We start from the raw sequence: 16468 nt of genomic DNA, 5'->3' as shown, positions 1-16468 counted from the left end.
CCTTTTTAGTCATGGCAGTAAGGGGTGTGGCAATGGTACAAAGCCTTTAAAAAAAATCTATAATATTTTGCAAAGTCCAGAAAGCTCTGAAGCCCTCTCAAGGTGTTTGGTTGTGGCCATTGCAGGACAATGGGTCCTTTTGAACACTTCAGGACTTATTATATAGCCCAGAAACGATATACAGGTCTTATGAAAGCTTCATTTTTCAGTCTTTCCATAGAGGTGGTTCTCATGCTGTCACTGTAGAACCTGTTTCATATGGGAAATGTGTTCCCAGAGTGTCTTTGAAGACTAAGATGACTAAGATGTTATCCAGATAGAATATTACAAACTTGTTTCAGAAGTCATAGAATACCTCATCCATAAAATGCTGGAAGACAGTGGGGGCTTTGCAGAGCCCGAAAGGCATTACTAGATATTCAAAATGTCCATTGAAAGTGTTGAATGCTATCTTACACTCGTCTCCCTCTTGGATGCGGATCAGGTTATAGGCCCCTCGCAGGTCCAGCTTGGTGAAGATAATGGCTACATTTAGAAGGTCAAACAATTCCAGGATAAGGGGCAAATGGTAATAGTCCTTAACAGTGATTTGGCTTGAATTGTGATAGTCTATACATGGATGGAGTCCACCATCTTTTTTTCAGCAAAGAAGAACCCAGCCCCCACTGGAGAGGAAGAGGGACAGATAAAGCCTCTCTCTAAGTTGTCCTAAGTTTATTCTTCCACAGATTTTTATTTTGCCTGTGGCACAGAATATGTCTTTCCTTTTGGAAGAGGAGGCCCCAGGATCAAGTTATTTGCACAGTCAAAAGAACGGTGTGGGGGCAGTACCTCAGCTCTCTTTTTGCAAAATACATCCGTAAAGTCATGGTATTCCTGTGGCTAGTTGGGAGTAATAGAGACAAAAGCCAGTAAGCTGTGAGGTAGTATTTTGGGATGAAGTACACAGTTCCGCTGGCAGTATGTGCCCAAAGAGAATCATTCCCCATTAAGCCAACTGAGCAAAGATTTGTGTAGCTGCAACCATGGATATCCAAGGATTACAGGTAGGAATGGAGATTCGATAAGAGATAGGATAATTGCCTCCTTGTGGAGGGCCCCAACCTGTAGGGCGACTAGGGTGGTCTCAAATTCCACTATGCCTTTTCCTAATGGTTGTCCATTCACTGTGGTGATGTTTACGGGTCTCGGCTTGGGGACAAAAAGAATGTTGTTTTCCTTGGCAAAAGTCTGAACCAGGAATATACCCACTGCCCCAGAATCCACAAAAGTCTCACTAGATACAGACTTTGAGGCCAAATGGAATATTATTGGTACTGTGAGCTTAGTTTTGAAGAAAGGTTTGATAAGGCCTGTAATAGTAATGTATACTGAGCCCTCAAAAAGCTGTGTGGAAGGGAAAGGACGCCATGTTGTTCAAATTCAGCTATGACAGTTTGAAGTACAAGTTGGTGAATAGCAGCAGTTGGTCCCTTCTCTTCATCCCCCCAGGAAGCCTCTGGTGCAACACACAAACTGCTAACTGATGCCAGGACCGAGTTATCCATCCATTGAGCAGACACACAGACCTCTCAATTACCCAATCCCCAATTCCAGTATGAAAACCCTAATAAAACTGTTCCCTCGCGAGCTTGAGCAATCCAGAAAACTAACAGACCTTGGATCATAAATACTGTAGTGGAATACATATTTCTGATAAATGGCTTATCAGCCAAGATTCTAAAATTTCAGCATATTTCATAACCCATGAAATCATTACAGCATAGCCAGAATATAGACATATTTCCCTCCCTCAGTTAATGAGTAGCATTTTGAACCCAAACACCCCTATGCTAGGAGGTAGCAGAGTGGATTAGGCCTCCACAGCCCTCCTATGACAAATAGATATCCTAGGCCTGACGTATCTATATCCATTTTGAAACTAAATTCATGCTTGACAATAGTCTACATGGTAGCAGACTGCAAACGGTAGGTATTCAGAGATATGAATAATTATAGGAAACTGTACAGTATTTGGGACTTGGTCATAAATGTGATGACCTCCCAGCAGCCACCCCTTAAACCAGATGATTGGTTAGATGGTCTCTGTCAACACCCCTTGGAATGACAGCACCTGTGGGGAAGCTCTCACTTTACCATCAATGAAGGAACATCTGTCAAGTTATGGGAGCCCAGAACACCTCGCTTATTGACTGACCTCTGCTAAAACCAGGGACTTTGCAAGTATTCTCCATCTTCAACTCCTTCCTCATTCTCTGTTGCTTTATGGTTTCCTTATTTCTTTGTAACATATTTTTCCTGTAAATATTTTATTTGCACCATTTTGACCTTTTCACTATTAAACCCTGTTTTGAAAAGTGATAAACTGTCCCTAAGGCGTTTAATGCAAACTAAAGTATCCCTGTCTCTTGAAGAGTGCTCCTGTGTGTGATAATCCTCTGAATATACCTGTCTGTGGTGACAGTGTATGTACAGACCTGTATCCTGAAATCATAGTTGTGATTGCTAAGACTAGGATTTCCCCCTCTAAGTTAGAAAGGGAGTGGTGGTAGCTTAAAGAGTTAATTGCTTAATTTACTTAACATAGTGATAATCACTCTCAGGCTGCTGGCACATAGATTGTGGCCCCGTGAGCTGGAAAATCTTTGTGCAGGGTGCAGCTGAGAGTGACATTGTTACGTGAGTGACAGCACAATGTGAGATTGTACGGTCCTTTGTCATGAATTGGTGAGAAGGGTGGGGGTCGGGCACCACATCCGTCACAAGGTCTAGTTCAGCTCCGCCATCATGGGTTAGACCCTCCCTTTTTACTGGATGGGTAGGGCAAGCGGATAACAAGTGTCCTTTCAGTCCATAAAACAGATATAGGTCCAATGAGCATCTCCTTGGTTTCTCTGCTTCAGTGAAGACGGCTGACGTCCATGTGCTCTGCAGGTGTCATGGACTCAACAGAAGTTTCGGTTGTATCCTCGGTGTTGTTTGAAAGGTAGGAGCCAACTGATACACTGGCCGAGGTAGCTTGCGAGTCCGTGATTTCTCCTGACACCTTTCATGGTAGCGGTCATCCAGATGGACACACAGCTCTATGCATTTTTCAAGGTCATCAGGAAGATCTTTATATACCAGTTCATCTTTAATGAGATCTGAGAGACCTTTGAAAAAAGCTGCATGAAGAGCATTAGCATGCCACTTTGTCTGAGCAGCCAGTAAATGAAACTCAATAGTATATATACAGTTCTGGTACCTTGATGTATGTCCAAGAGTGAGCATTCAGCAGCTGGAACTCTGCCAGGTTTGTCAAAAACAGTCTGAAGTGAGAATAGGAACTTCATTCTGCAGCAAAGGATCATTGCATTGCAGGTAAGGAGAGACCCATGCCAGTGCCTTCCCCTTTAACAAGGTGATTACAAAAGTCACTTTGGTAGAAGCTGTGCTGAAGGTCTCAGGGTTATGGCGGAAGTGCAAGCGGCAAATGTTCAGAAAGCCTTGCAGAGTTCAGTATCGCAGGCAGAGGGAGTTCGGGAGGCACTGAAGAGGCGGCCTGGCTGATTTAGAGGACACCCTCAGTATTTCCCCTGTGGCAGAGTGAGCAGAGCCTCAGCCTGAAACCAGAAGAACCCAAGTTCAGTCCCGTGCACATGACAGCCCTCTTCTGAAATTTAAATTTTGAAAAGAATAGAATACAATATAATAGCATAAAATATAAAGAATATAACCGTCACTTAAATAGAATAGAATCAGCTATTCTTCACAATGAATTTGGATTCATTCAATATTTTTGTTACAAATTCAACAAAACAAAGTTAGTAGCTTAACAAATCGATTAGAAACTAAACAAATATTTTCGTTCTGCACATGTCTAGATGGTATATCCCTGTAAATGGTATATCCAGATCAAATCTATTGGATGGTACAGTATATTTAATTAAACTACAAATCTATGGGATGGTGTATATACTCCAGGAAAAACAATGCTAAAGCCATCAGCATTTCACAAATCGGCAAATAGTGACAAAACAAGTCTCAGATTGTAACTTGTGACCTTCTTCTCAGTACCACAAAGTTTAATAAAATGTCAGCCCAGAGAGCACGCAAATACCTCCAACCCACAAACCCAATTTCCGGAGATGAGGAGGTTGTGCTGCATTAAACAATGACAGCAACATCTCATAGAGAACAAGCGCCGGGTGCTGATCCCAGGAGCCCATCCCTGTTTCATGTATACACCACAAACAAAAAAGGGGGCGCAGTCCTTCAGCGTCACTAATATTTCTATTTATTCAAGGAAGCTAACAAGCAGCATAGCCCCACATAAAGCCACTCCTCTCTAACATGCATCTCGAACACCCTGAAGTGCTTCATCATAGAGACCCTCTTTTTGCTTTTGTAATTCCAGAGTCACGTTGCACAGACAACAGCCAGACATACAGCACAGTCACTGCAGATGATGTAAGCAGCTTGAATGGGCAGTAATTTGTATCAAGATATCAATTGTAGTGTGTTATTTCAAAGACAGAAGTCATAAATATTGTATAGACATGCTGCACATTGTGCAAGCATTTGTACTTGGTGTCACGGATCCACCCACACGCCACGCCCACAGCGACTAGCTAACCAAGGCGCGCACGGGCAGCCGTGACTTGGGGCAAGAGGGAATAAAGGGGACTTAACTTTGAATATATAAAATCGTATATAAGATCAGCCGTGATATCCTTCCACAGCCTGCACTACCATTTGGCCACCACCAGAGGGAGACTCCACTCCAATCCAGCTGGTCGACCACACACACTGGCAGATACAAATCTTACATACAATCTGCTGCACTGACTAGAGTTGAGGACCAGATTAGTAATTACACACCCTTCTAGAGTCCCTCCAGCTATCCTACAGCTTGAACCCCGGTGCTAATCACTCTTCCACTGTCCACACCCCCCACACCAGACACACCACAAAAGGTAGCCTGCCACCACCCAACAGTTTACCCGCAGAACGGTCTGCTGGGACACCCCACAGACACAGATCTCCGTCTGGCCGATCCGTTACCTTTTACAATCTGCACGCAATCTGCCCACACACAGTGCAATTGCATACAGATTGGCAATGAGCTTGACCGAGCGTTTAAAGGCACTAAAATACAATACAATCTAATCCATCCAATCTAATCTCTCCAATCTAATCTCTCCGAAGATATGAGTACATGCTTAAATACACAGAAGTCACTAATTAATTTTAAGCTTTAATTTTCTGAAAGTGGGCGGGGCATAAAATATGTACAAAATATTAAAAGTTACAGAAATACAAAAAATATAAGAAGACACACAAATGACTATTCACTATGAAATAAAAAGGGAATAAAAGACAGAAGTAAAACTTTACCAAGATTTACCCTGCGACTGGAGCAAGTCAGAAATGTCAGCAATCCATTGGTCGATCAACCAGCTCCATACGAATTACAATGTCCCAATGCCCGGGTACTCCATTTATGGGGATATGGATGTAGTCGGGACATTAGTCTTCGGCCAATTGACCCTGGGGGGTGTTCCTGCACCTGCCCACAGGATGTTCTGGGTGCTGACCTGCCCAAGTTCAATCGGCCAAGACTGGCTTGAAACACCAAGTCGTGGATTGTATTTCCGACACCAGCGCATCAGTCCGATCGCAACGGTACCAAACACTGTTCAACTGTCGCACTCCAGCGCCACCTAACCATTTCCTGCATTTTCCTGGCCTTCTACCTAATCCACAAATATGGTTTTCATACGTCGGTGTGGCGCACAGAATGCAGTATTGGAAGGAAGCATTTCCATCTCTCTGCAGCTAATATTTTAGCTTTTATGAGAGATGAAATATACCCCTTTGATGTATGGAGACACTTTCAGCTCCCCAGACAGATCGGAGACCCCCTGCTGTCCTGAAGCCGAAATGTCTGGAGCCATTTCCTTTAAACCAGTTTCACCAGAAGGTGACAAAACCTCATTAGCACTTAGGTGTCACATCCAGAGGAAGCTGGCTTTTCAGACGCTAATTGATGAGCCTCTGTGTCTGAGTACCTCTGACTGAATACATCTTTAATGACAATGGAAGGCCACTACAGTTACGATTACATATTGCTACTGATCACATCTTATCTACTCAAATCTGTGCATTTATGTCACATGTATGTTACATCATGTCACATGTACATTACTCTTGGCCACTGTGTTAGAGGAAGAGATCAAATCTATTTTATTGTGAAATAATACGTCAGTTTGCAGATTGGATCAGTTACAGGGATGAGACAAACCATTCAACACAAACCTGGGTCCTTACAATGATCACTTTTATGTATTGATGTAAAACCTTTGTCCCAAAAGGAACAAAAGTATTATTGTAACTGATTATAAAGTGTGATCTGGAGTTTGGCTTCGATTTGTTAGTGTATCTAAATCTGCTAGTCCATCAGTCTATCATGAATGCTGCTGCCAGACTTATCCACCTTACTAACCGTTCTGTATCTGCCACCCCTCTCTGCCAATCCCTCCACTGGCCTCCATTCAGTGTCCTCCACCCCCCTCTGCCAATCCCTCCACTGGCCTCCATTCAGTGTCCTCCACCCCTCTCTGCCAATCCCTCCACTGGCTTCCCATTGCCCAACGGATAAAATTCAAAACATTAACAATAACGTATAAAGCCATTTATAACTCCGCCCCAAATTACATCAACGATCTTGTCTCTAAATATCACCCAAACCGTCCTCTCCACTTCTCGCAAGACCTCCTACTCTCGAGCTCCCTTGTCTCCTCCTCCCATACTCATCTCCAGGACTTCTCCAGAGCTTCCCCCATCCTCTGGACCCTGTGCTCCTTTATCCAAAATGGGGGAGCTCTCTAATCCTCTAAAACAAGGAATATAATTCAGCCATCACATCAATAGGACCTCTCCTATTCTCAATCTACACTTCTTCCTTGGGTCAGCTGATAGCTTCCCATGGTTTCCAATACCATTTCTATGCTGATGACACACAAATCTATCTCTCTACTCCTCAGCTCACCCCATCAGTTTCCCCACGTATCACCGATTTACTAACAGACATATCAGTAAATCGATTAGTGGATCAACTGTGGGTATAGGATTATAATTTTTTTTTAATGGTTGAACTGGATGGACGTTTGTCTTTTTGCAGCCAGACTAACTGTGTTACTATGTAACTATATCAGACTTGATGTTACACCACTTCCTAAAACTCAATCCATCCAAAACTGAGCTCATAATATTTCCTCCAACACATTCCTCTTCCCCTGATTTCTGGGTCAAGATCAATAGCACAACTATCAACCCATCCCTGCATGCCAGAGTGCTCGGGGTAACCCTGGATTCTGAACCATCTTTTCAGGCCCACATCCAATCTCTGTCCAAATCATGCCGCCTCAGCCTCCCCAACATCTCCAAAATATGCCCCTTTTTAACCAACGATACCACAAAGTTCCTAATTCACTCCCTGGTCATATCTCACCTCTACTACTGCAGCTTCTTCCTTATTGGCTTACCATAGGCCAACCCCCTCCAGTCCATCATGAATGCTGCTGCCAGGCTCATCCACCTTACCAACCATTCAGTGTCTGATACCCCTCTCTGCCGATCCCTTCACTGGTCTTCATTCAGTGTCCTCCACCCCTCTCTGCCAATCCCTCCACTGGCCCCTAGTCAGTGTCCTCCACCCCTTTCTGCCAATCCCTCAACTGGTCTCCATTCCGTGTCCTCCACCCCTCTCTGCCAATCCCTCCACTGGCCTACATTCAGTGTCCTCCACCGCTCTCTGCCAATCCCTCCACTGGCCTCCATTTAGTGTCCTCCACCCCTCTCCGCCAATCCCTCCACTGACCTCCATTTCGTGTCCTCCACCCCTCTCCGCCAATCCCTTCACTGACCTCCATTCAGTGTCCTCCACCCCTCTCTGCCAATCCCTCCACTGGCCTCCGTTCAGTGTCCATCATGTTGTAAAGTGCTGCACAAACTGCTATGTAAATCCTATAATAATAATCATATCTAATGATTGGTCAGCTGCAATATATGACATATTTGGTTTTGAGTTTAATACCTCTTTAAAGACAAAAACATATCAATTAGACAGATTGGATTCACAGACTCTTAGCCTTTTTAATAGGACATCATTTCTGAAGGAGAGAGCAGGCACACAGCACCTGTAATGAAAAAGAACATTGCATTATTTCTATGACACAGTACAAAATTATTTTAACAATTAAACCGGCTAACACTCATTATAGTTTCTCCAATGTTGGACCTGTTTCTGAGTATATTTGACCCGCTGATTCCAAAAATGGCACCATTTTCCCTACCAGCTCTAGTTTTTGAAATACAGAATAAATGCCATATATCACTTTTCACTATAACCTCCCATCAAAAATCCCTGTTGATGCGTTTTGTCAGGAAGTTTGAACAATTAATTGAGTCAGTGTTGTTGATTGTTTAATCGATCGATGTATGACAGTGCCTCCAATATGAAATAAATGATTAAATAAATTAGGCTGACCGATTAATTAATTCCTGAATTTGTGCTCTATGTAGATATTTTTAAGCACAATACAATTGTGTGAAAGTATGGACTACAGAAATAGATTAAAAAATATATACAGTGAAGGAAATAAGTATTTGATCCCCTGCTGATTTTGAATGTTTGGCCACTCAAAAGAAATGATCAGTCTAAAAATCCAATGGAAGGTGTATTGTAACACTGAGAGACAGAATACAACAACAAATTCAGCAGAAATGCGTCTAACAAATGATGACGGATCTGCATGTTCATGAGGGAAAGAAGGATTTGATCCCCTTCACAAAACATGACTTAGTACTTGGTGGCCAATCCCTTGTTGGCAATCACAGAGGTCAGACGTTTCCTGGAGTTGGCCACCAGGTTCGCACACATCTCAGGAGGGATTTTGGCCCACTCCTCTTGGCAGATCCTCTCCAAGTCATTAAGGTTTGGTGGCTGATGTTTGGCAACTCAAACTTTCAGCTCCCTCCACAGATTTTCAATCAGATTAAGGTCTGGAGACTGGCTAGGCCACTCCAGGACCTTAATGTGCTTCTTCTTGAGCCTCTCCTTTGTTGCAGCAGAGTGTCGGTAATATTATGTGTATAGTAACACAGGGGAGTCATACCAGGATCATCCACAAGGAGGCAGCAGAGTGTCGGTAATATTATGTGTATAGTAACACAAGAAAAGTCATACCAGGATCATCCACAAGGTGGCAGCAGAGTTTTTGTAATATTATGGGAGTCATACCAGGATCATCCACAAGGAGGCAGCAGAGTGTCGGTCATATTATGTGTATAGTAACACAGGGGAGTCAAACCAGGATCATCCACAGGTTGGCAGCAGAGTGTCTGTAATATTATGGGAGTCATACCAGGATCATCCACAAGGAGGCAGCAGAGTGTCTGTAATATTATGTGTATAGTAACACAGGGGGATTCCTACCAGGATCATCCACAAGGAGGCAGCAGAGTGTCTGTAATATTATGTGTATAGTAACACAGAGGAGTCAAACCAGGATCATCCACAAGGAGGCAGCAGAGTGTCGGTAATATTATGGGTGTCATACAGGATCATCCACAAAGTGGCAGCAGAGTTTCGGTAATATTATGGGTGTCATACCAGGATCATCCACATGAAGGTAGCAGAGTGTCTGTAATATTATCTGTATAGTAACACTGGGGACTCATACCAGGATCATCCACAAGGTGGCAGCAGAGTGTCGGTAATATTATGGGAGTCATACCAGGATCATCCACGAGGAGGCAGCAGACTTTCAGTAATATTATGTGTATAGTAACACAGGGTGTCATACCAGGATCATCCACAAGGAGGCAGCAGAGTGTCAGTAATACTATGTGTATTGTAACACAGGGGAGTCATACCAGGATCATCCACAAGGAGGCAGCAGAGTGTTGGTAATATTATGGGTGTCATACCAGAATCATCCAGAAGGAGGCAGCAGAGTGTCGGTAATATTATGTGTATAGTAACACAGGGGAGTCATACCAGGATCATCCACAAGGAGGCAGCAGAGTGTTGGTAATATTATGGGTGTCATACCAGAATCATCCAGAAGGAGGCAGCAGAGTGTCGGTAATATTATGTGTATAGTAACACAGGGGAGTCATACCAGGATCATCCACAAGGAGGCAGCAGAGTGTCGGTAATATTATGGGTGTCATACCAGAATCATCCACAAGGAGGCAGCAGAGTGTCGGTAATATTATGGGTGTCATACCAGAATCATCCACAAGGAGGCAATGCGGTTTTATTATGTTAATTAATCTTAGCAGTCATACTGATTTTGGCCACAGGGCGGCGGCACTAATTATCGTTAATACTACTGCGCATGCCCTTCCCGCCATCCTGGTCCTCAGTAAGATGGCGGCTACAGCGGTCAGGTCTCGGCGTACAAATCTTCTCCATGGATTTATCTCCTTATATAACATATAGAACGAGAAGCTCCACACAAATGGCGATCGGGTCATCCTATTGTTCCCACTATTTCCATCTCCGGAGTCGTGGTGTGATGGATCGCATCTGTTTCCCCAAAGCAAAATGGTGTCTAAGTTCAAAACATGAAATTATCTAATAGCTATGGTGAGGGGTGGAGCCTAGTAACATTTTCTTGCGATTGTAAATCTAAACACAGTTTCTATCAGTTTCGCTTTGCACTCCATGTGTCTCTAATCACGTCTGCAGTTTGTCTTACCGAAAATAATGCCAGAACCTGGAGAGAAACTGTAAGAGAAGTATGTCTGTGATGGCGGACATATTTTTGAAGACTCCAAAAAATGGCAGCTGCTCTCCGAGGACACAAAACATTTCCGTCTGCTATGGCCGCCATTTTCTCGAAGATTTTGCTTGAGCTGATTGTAGCCGTTTTAGTGCATTTGTGGCAGAGACAATTGAGTACTGACGGGATACTTTTTTTATTAGCACTAACAAACAATTTTGAGGACAAGCTTTCAGGGAGTGTCCCTTCTTCAGGTCAAAGCAGTACTGATCACAAAGGTATAGCAGAATGTAAGAGATGTAGGGGATGGGAAAAAAAAGAGGAGAACAGAGATAAGACACAGCAAAAGCAAACTCTGGGGGGGGAGAGACAACACACTCAGAGGCGGGCATGCTGGAGGTGATAAAACTGTTGGATAATGATTGAGTGTGATGAACCGTCCCTTTTTTCATAACATTTTGCCCTTTCTGTTCCGGTTTTCTCCCCTTTGTAAAGCTGTTTATGTTTCACAGACATTCTACACTGTTTATTTAGGGAAATCTGACCTTGTAGTCTTTCACTTCTAATAGAGTTCATACTGTATTGTTGGTTGTATGGTTTGTTGTGGGTGGGGAAAACCCGGTGCCAGGCTGTCTGATGGGGGTGGGGGTGAAGTTGTATATACTGAGCTGTGTTTAATAAAGAGTCATTCATTTTCACCCTACACAAAGTTCCGACTCGTGGTTTGGGAGAGCAGGGAAGGGAGTGCTTTTAGCTATAATACCTGCCTTGGGAGAGCGCTGGAAGACTTGCTGGAAAAGGGAACCATTGGGTGAGACACATCGCTCCGCACGAGGAAGCCCAGGTGGAACGGTTCCACCACATTGAGGAATCCCATGTCCAAATTCAGGCCGTTATCTCTGGTGTCAAATAGAATTATCATTCTTAGTTCAAAAGTTTTTCTTTCCTGAATGGATTTGAAATTTCCTTTAAGAACTAAAATATTGAGGTCTCCCAAAGTGTGGTCTGGTTGTGCGAAATGGTGTCCCACAGGTGTGCAAAAGTCATCTTCTTTATGTTCCTTGATGGACCACACTTCCAGACCACACTTTCATTATCCAACAGTTTTATCACCTCAAGCACGCCTGCCTCTGGGAGTGTTGTCTCCCCCCCCCCCCCCCCAGACTTTGCTTTTGCTGTGTCTTATCTCTGCTCTCCTCTTTTCTTTTCCCATCCTCTACATCTCTTCTTACATTGTTTGTTAGTGCTAATAAAAAACGTATCACAGACAGGACTCAATTGTTTCTGCCTTGAAGATTTTAACATATTTCCACTGTAAAATGGAGCAATACTGGGATGCACTATATGTCATACAGTTACTAAGCTGCCATCTGCTGGCCATTCCTGGAAGCGCTCAGCTCGATTTTCTATTCCAGAATATTACAGGTACTTTGTCGCCACCTTGTGGAAGGATCTGCTAGCACATGATATGACATGACTTGCACTGCCATCTGTTGGCTGATCCTGGAATCCCTCACATTCATTTTTCTATAAATAGAATATTACCATTACTCTGCTGCCGCCTTGTGGATGGATGTGGTATTACTTTGTATTTCTAAGCACAGAACATGACAGGGCTGCGCTGCCATCTGCTGGCTGAGTCTGGTATGACTCCCACCGGAGGTCTGACAGAATATTATTCCCCCCGATACAATCGGTCGGGAGGAGTAATCTTCAGAACTGATATGTGGAGGAGGCTGTTCCTCAGGATCTGTCTACTGCCACCACCATCTTGTTGAAGATTCCTTTCATGGATGGCTCCTCGGGCATGCGCAGTAGTACGTATAGTACAGTCACACATATCTGTCAGGCAGCCATTGTCTTGATGATAATATAGAAAATGATATAATCAGGATCCCCTTCCTGCATTGTTCAGTCCCGCCCCTCCCTTCTGGTTGGCTGGTATCTAGTCTTTGATTTATCGTTCAGTTATAGTTACCTAACAAATAATAAATGGATATAGATCGCTGAATCAGGAGAGGGGAAACATGATCCCAACTATATGCCAGCCAATCAGAAGGTAGGGGGTGGAGCCTCAGAACCACACTCTTTTGAACGGAATTGTAAGAGAATAATGTCTTTGATGGCAGGCGTAATATTGAAGACCAGGCCATTTTCTCCTCCCCATAATGGCAGCTGATCTAGGCACATGCAGTACATAGAAAAGAAATGTCCACTGTGACCACCATTTTATTGAAGAATTGGTAATTGTTTCCCATAAACAATGGCGGCAGACTGGGCCTGCTCCATATATCCTGAAATGTGGTGCCATCTAATGGCTGAATCTTGGAATCACCCACATTGATTTTTCTATACACAGACTATTACTGGAACTTTCCTGCCACTTTGTGGATGGATGTGGTAATACATCGTATTTCTAAGCACACAATATGAGAACTGCCATCTGCTGGCTGAGCCTGGTATGACTCCCACCGAATATCTGACACAGAATATTATTCCTCTTAATACAATTGGGTTGGGATGGAGGAAGAGGCTACACAGATTCCTAATTTTCTAAAGGTGAATCAGAACTGGATATGTGAAGGAAGCTACTCTTCAGGATATGTGTACAGCGGCCACCATCTTGTTGAAGATCACTTCATGGTTTCTCCTTTCGAAGATGGCGGGACAGACATCCGTACTAGTATGTATAGTATGTTTGTATTCTCTTTAGTTGAATGTTCATTCACACATGTCTTTCAGGCCACCATTGTGTTTATGAAAACTACAGAGAATTATATAATTTATATCATTGTATAGTAACACAGAAAGAGTTATACCAGGATCATCCAAAAGGTGGCAGCAGAGTGTGGGTAATATTATGTGTATAGTAACACAGGGGAGTCATACCAGGATCATCCACAAAGAGGCAACAGATTGTTGGTAATGTGTGTATAGTAACACAGGGGGCTCATACCAGGATCATCCATAAGGTGGCAGCAGAATGTCGGTAATATTAGTAACACAGGAGAGCCATACAAGGATCATCCACAAGGAGGCAGCAGAGTGTTGGTAATATTGTGTGTATAGTAACACAGGGGAATCATACCAGGATCATCCATAAGGTGGCAGCAGAATGTCGGTAATATTAGTAACACAGGAGAGCCATACCAGGATCATCCACAAGGAGGCAGCAGAGTGTCATTAATATTGTGTGTATAGTAACAGAGGAGTCATACCAGGATCATCCACAAGGAGGCAGAAGAGTGTCGGTCATATCATAGAAGACATACCAGGATCATCCACAAGGAGGCAGCAGAGTGTCGGTCATATCATGGGAGTCATACCAAGGTGGCAGCAGAGTGTCGGTAATATTATGTGTATAGTAAAACAAGAAGAGTCATACCAGGATCATCCACAAGGTGGCAGCAGAGTGTCGGTAATATTATGTGTATTGTAACACAGGGGAGTCATACGAGGATCATTCACAAGGAGGCAGCAGAGTGTATATAATAATATGTGTATAGTAACACAGGGGAGTCATACCAGGATCATCCACAAGTAGGCAGCAGAGTGTCAGTAATATTATGTGTATAGTAACACAGGGGAGTCATACCAGGATCATCCACAAGGAGGCAGAAGAGTGTCGGTCATATCATGGGAGTCATACCAGGATCATCCTCAAGGAGGCAGCAGAGTGTCGGTAATATTATGTGTATAGTAACACAGGGCAGTCATACCAGGATCATCCACAAGGAGGCAGCAGAGTGTCGGTAATGTTATGGGTGTCATACCAGGATCATCCACAAGGAGGCAAAGCGGTTTTATTATGTTAATTCCTCGAGTCATACTTATTCTGGCCACAGGGCGGCAGCATTGCGTTTATTGTAAATACTACTGCGCATGCCCATGCCGCCATTCTGGTCCTCAGTAAGATGGCGGCTAAAGCGGACATGTCTCAGCGTACAAATCTTCACGATTTTATTTCCATATCTAAAATATAGAATGAGGAGTTGCTCAACAATAGGAGATCGACACGACACGTCCATAGATCTCACTATTTCCATCTCCGGGGTCGCGGTGTGAAGGATCCCATCTGTTTCCCCAAAATTTAAAATGGCGTCCAAGTTCAAAGCACGTTAATAATCTAATAGCAATGGTGAGGGGCGGAGCCTAGTAACATTTTCCCGCCCTGTAATTGTAAATACAGTTTTCTATGTATTTCTCTCAGCGCTCCGTCTCTCCGATAACCTCTGTAGTTTATATTATCCAATACAGCTCCAGAACCTGGAGGATATGTGTACAGCGGCTGCCATCTTGTTGAAGACCACTTCATGGTTTCTCCTTACAAAGATGGCAGGACAGACATCCGTACTAGTATGTATAGTATATTTGTATCCTCTTTACTTGAATGTCCATTCAGACATGTATTTCAGACTGCCATTGTGTTGAAGTAACTACAGAGAATTATATAATGTATATCATTGTATAGTAACACAGAAAGAGTTATACCAGGATCATCCACAAGGTGACAGCAGAGTGTTGGTAATATTATGTGTATAGTAACACAGGGGGAGTCATACCAGGATCATCCACAAGGTGACAGCAGAGTGTTGGTAATATTATGTGTATAGTAACACAGGGGTAGTCATACCAGGATCATCCACAAGGTGACAGCAGAGTGTTGGTAATATTATGTGTATAGTATCCCAGGGAGATCATACCGGGATCATCCACAAGGAGACAGCAGAGTGTTGGTAATATTATGTGTATAGTATCCCAGGGAGATCATACCAGGATCATCCACAAGGAGACAGCAGAGTGTCAGTAATATTATGTGTACAGTAACACAGGGGGAGTCATATCAGGATCATCCACAAGGAGGCAGCAGAGTGTCAGTAATATTATGTGTATAGTAACACAGGGGGAGTCATACCAGGATCATCCACAAGGAGGCAGCAGAGTGTCAGTAATATTATGTGTATAGTAACACAGGGGGAGTCATACCAGGATCATCCACAAGGTGACAGCAGAGTGTTGGTAATATTATGTGTATAGTAACACAGGGGGAGTCATATCAGGATCATCCACAAGGAGGCAGCAGAGTGTCAGTAATATTATGTGTATAGTAACACAGGGGGATTCCTGCCAGGATCATCCACAAGGAGACAGCAGAGTGTCAGTAATATTTTGTGTATAGTAACCCAGGGAGATCATACCGGGATCATCCACAAGGAGACAGCAGAGTGTCGGTAATATTTTGTGTACAGTAACACAGGGGGATTCCTACCAGGATCATCCACATGGAGGCAGCAGAGTGTCGGTAATATTATGTGTATTGTAACACAGGGAGATCATACCGGGATCATCTACAAGGAGGCAGAAGAGTGTTGATAATATTATGCGTACAGTAACACAGGGGGTCATACCAGGATCATCCACAAGGAGGCAGCAGAGTGTTGGTAATATTACGTGTATAGTAACACAGGGGGAGTCATACCAAGATCATCCACAAGGAGGCAGAAGAGTGTTGATAATATTATGGGAGTCATACCAGGATCATCCACAAGGAGGCAGAAGAGTGTTGGTAATATTATGGGTGTCATACCAGGATCATCCACAAGGAGGCAGAAGAGTGTCAGTAATATTATGTATGTAGTAACACAGGGGGGTCATACCAGGATCATCCACAAGGTGGCAGCAGAGTGCCGGTAATA

This window comes from Staurois parvus, unplaced genomic scaffold (genome assembly GCF_062004578.1).
Source record: "Staurois parvus isolate SC_StPar_1 unplaced genomic scaffold, SC_StPar_1.0 ptg002521l, whole genome shotgun sequence".
In the NCBI taxonomy this organism is placed as follows: Eukaryota; Metazoa; Chordata; class Amphibia; order Anura; family Ranidae; genus Staurois; species Staurois parvus.
The sequence above is the reverse complement of the archived record's forward strand: the minus strand, read 5'-3'. Positions refer to the sequence as shown.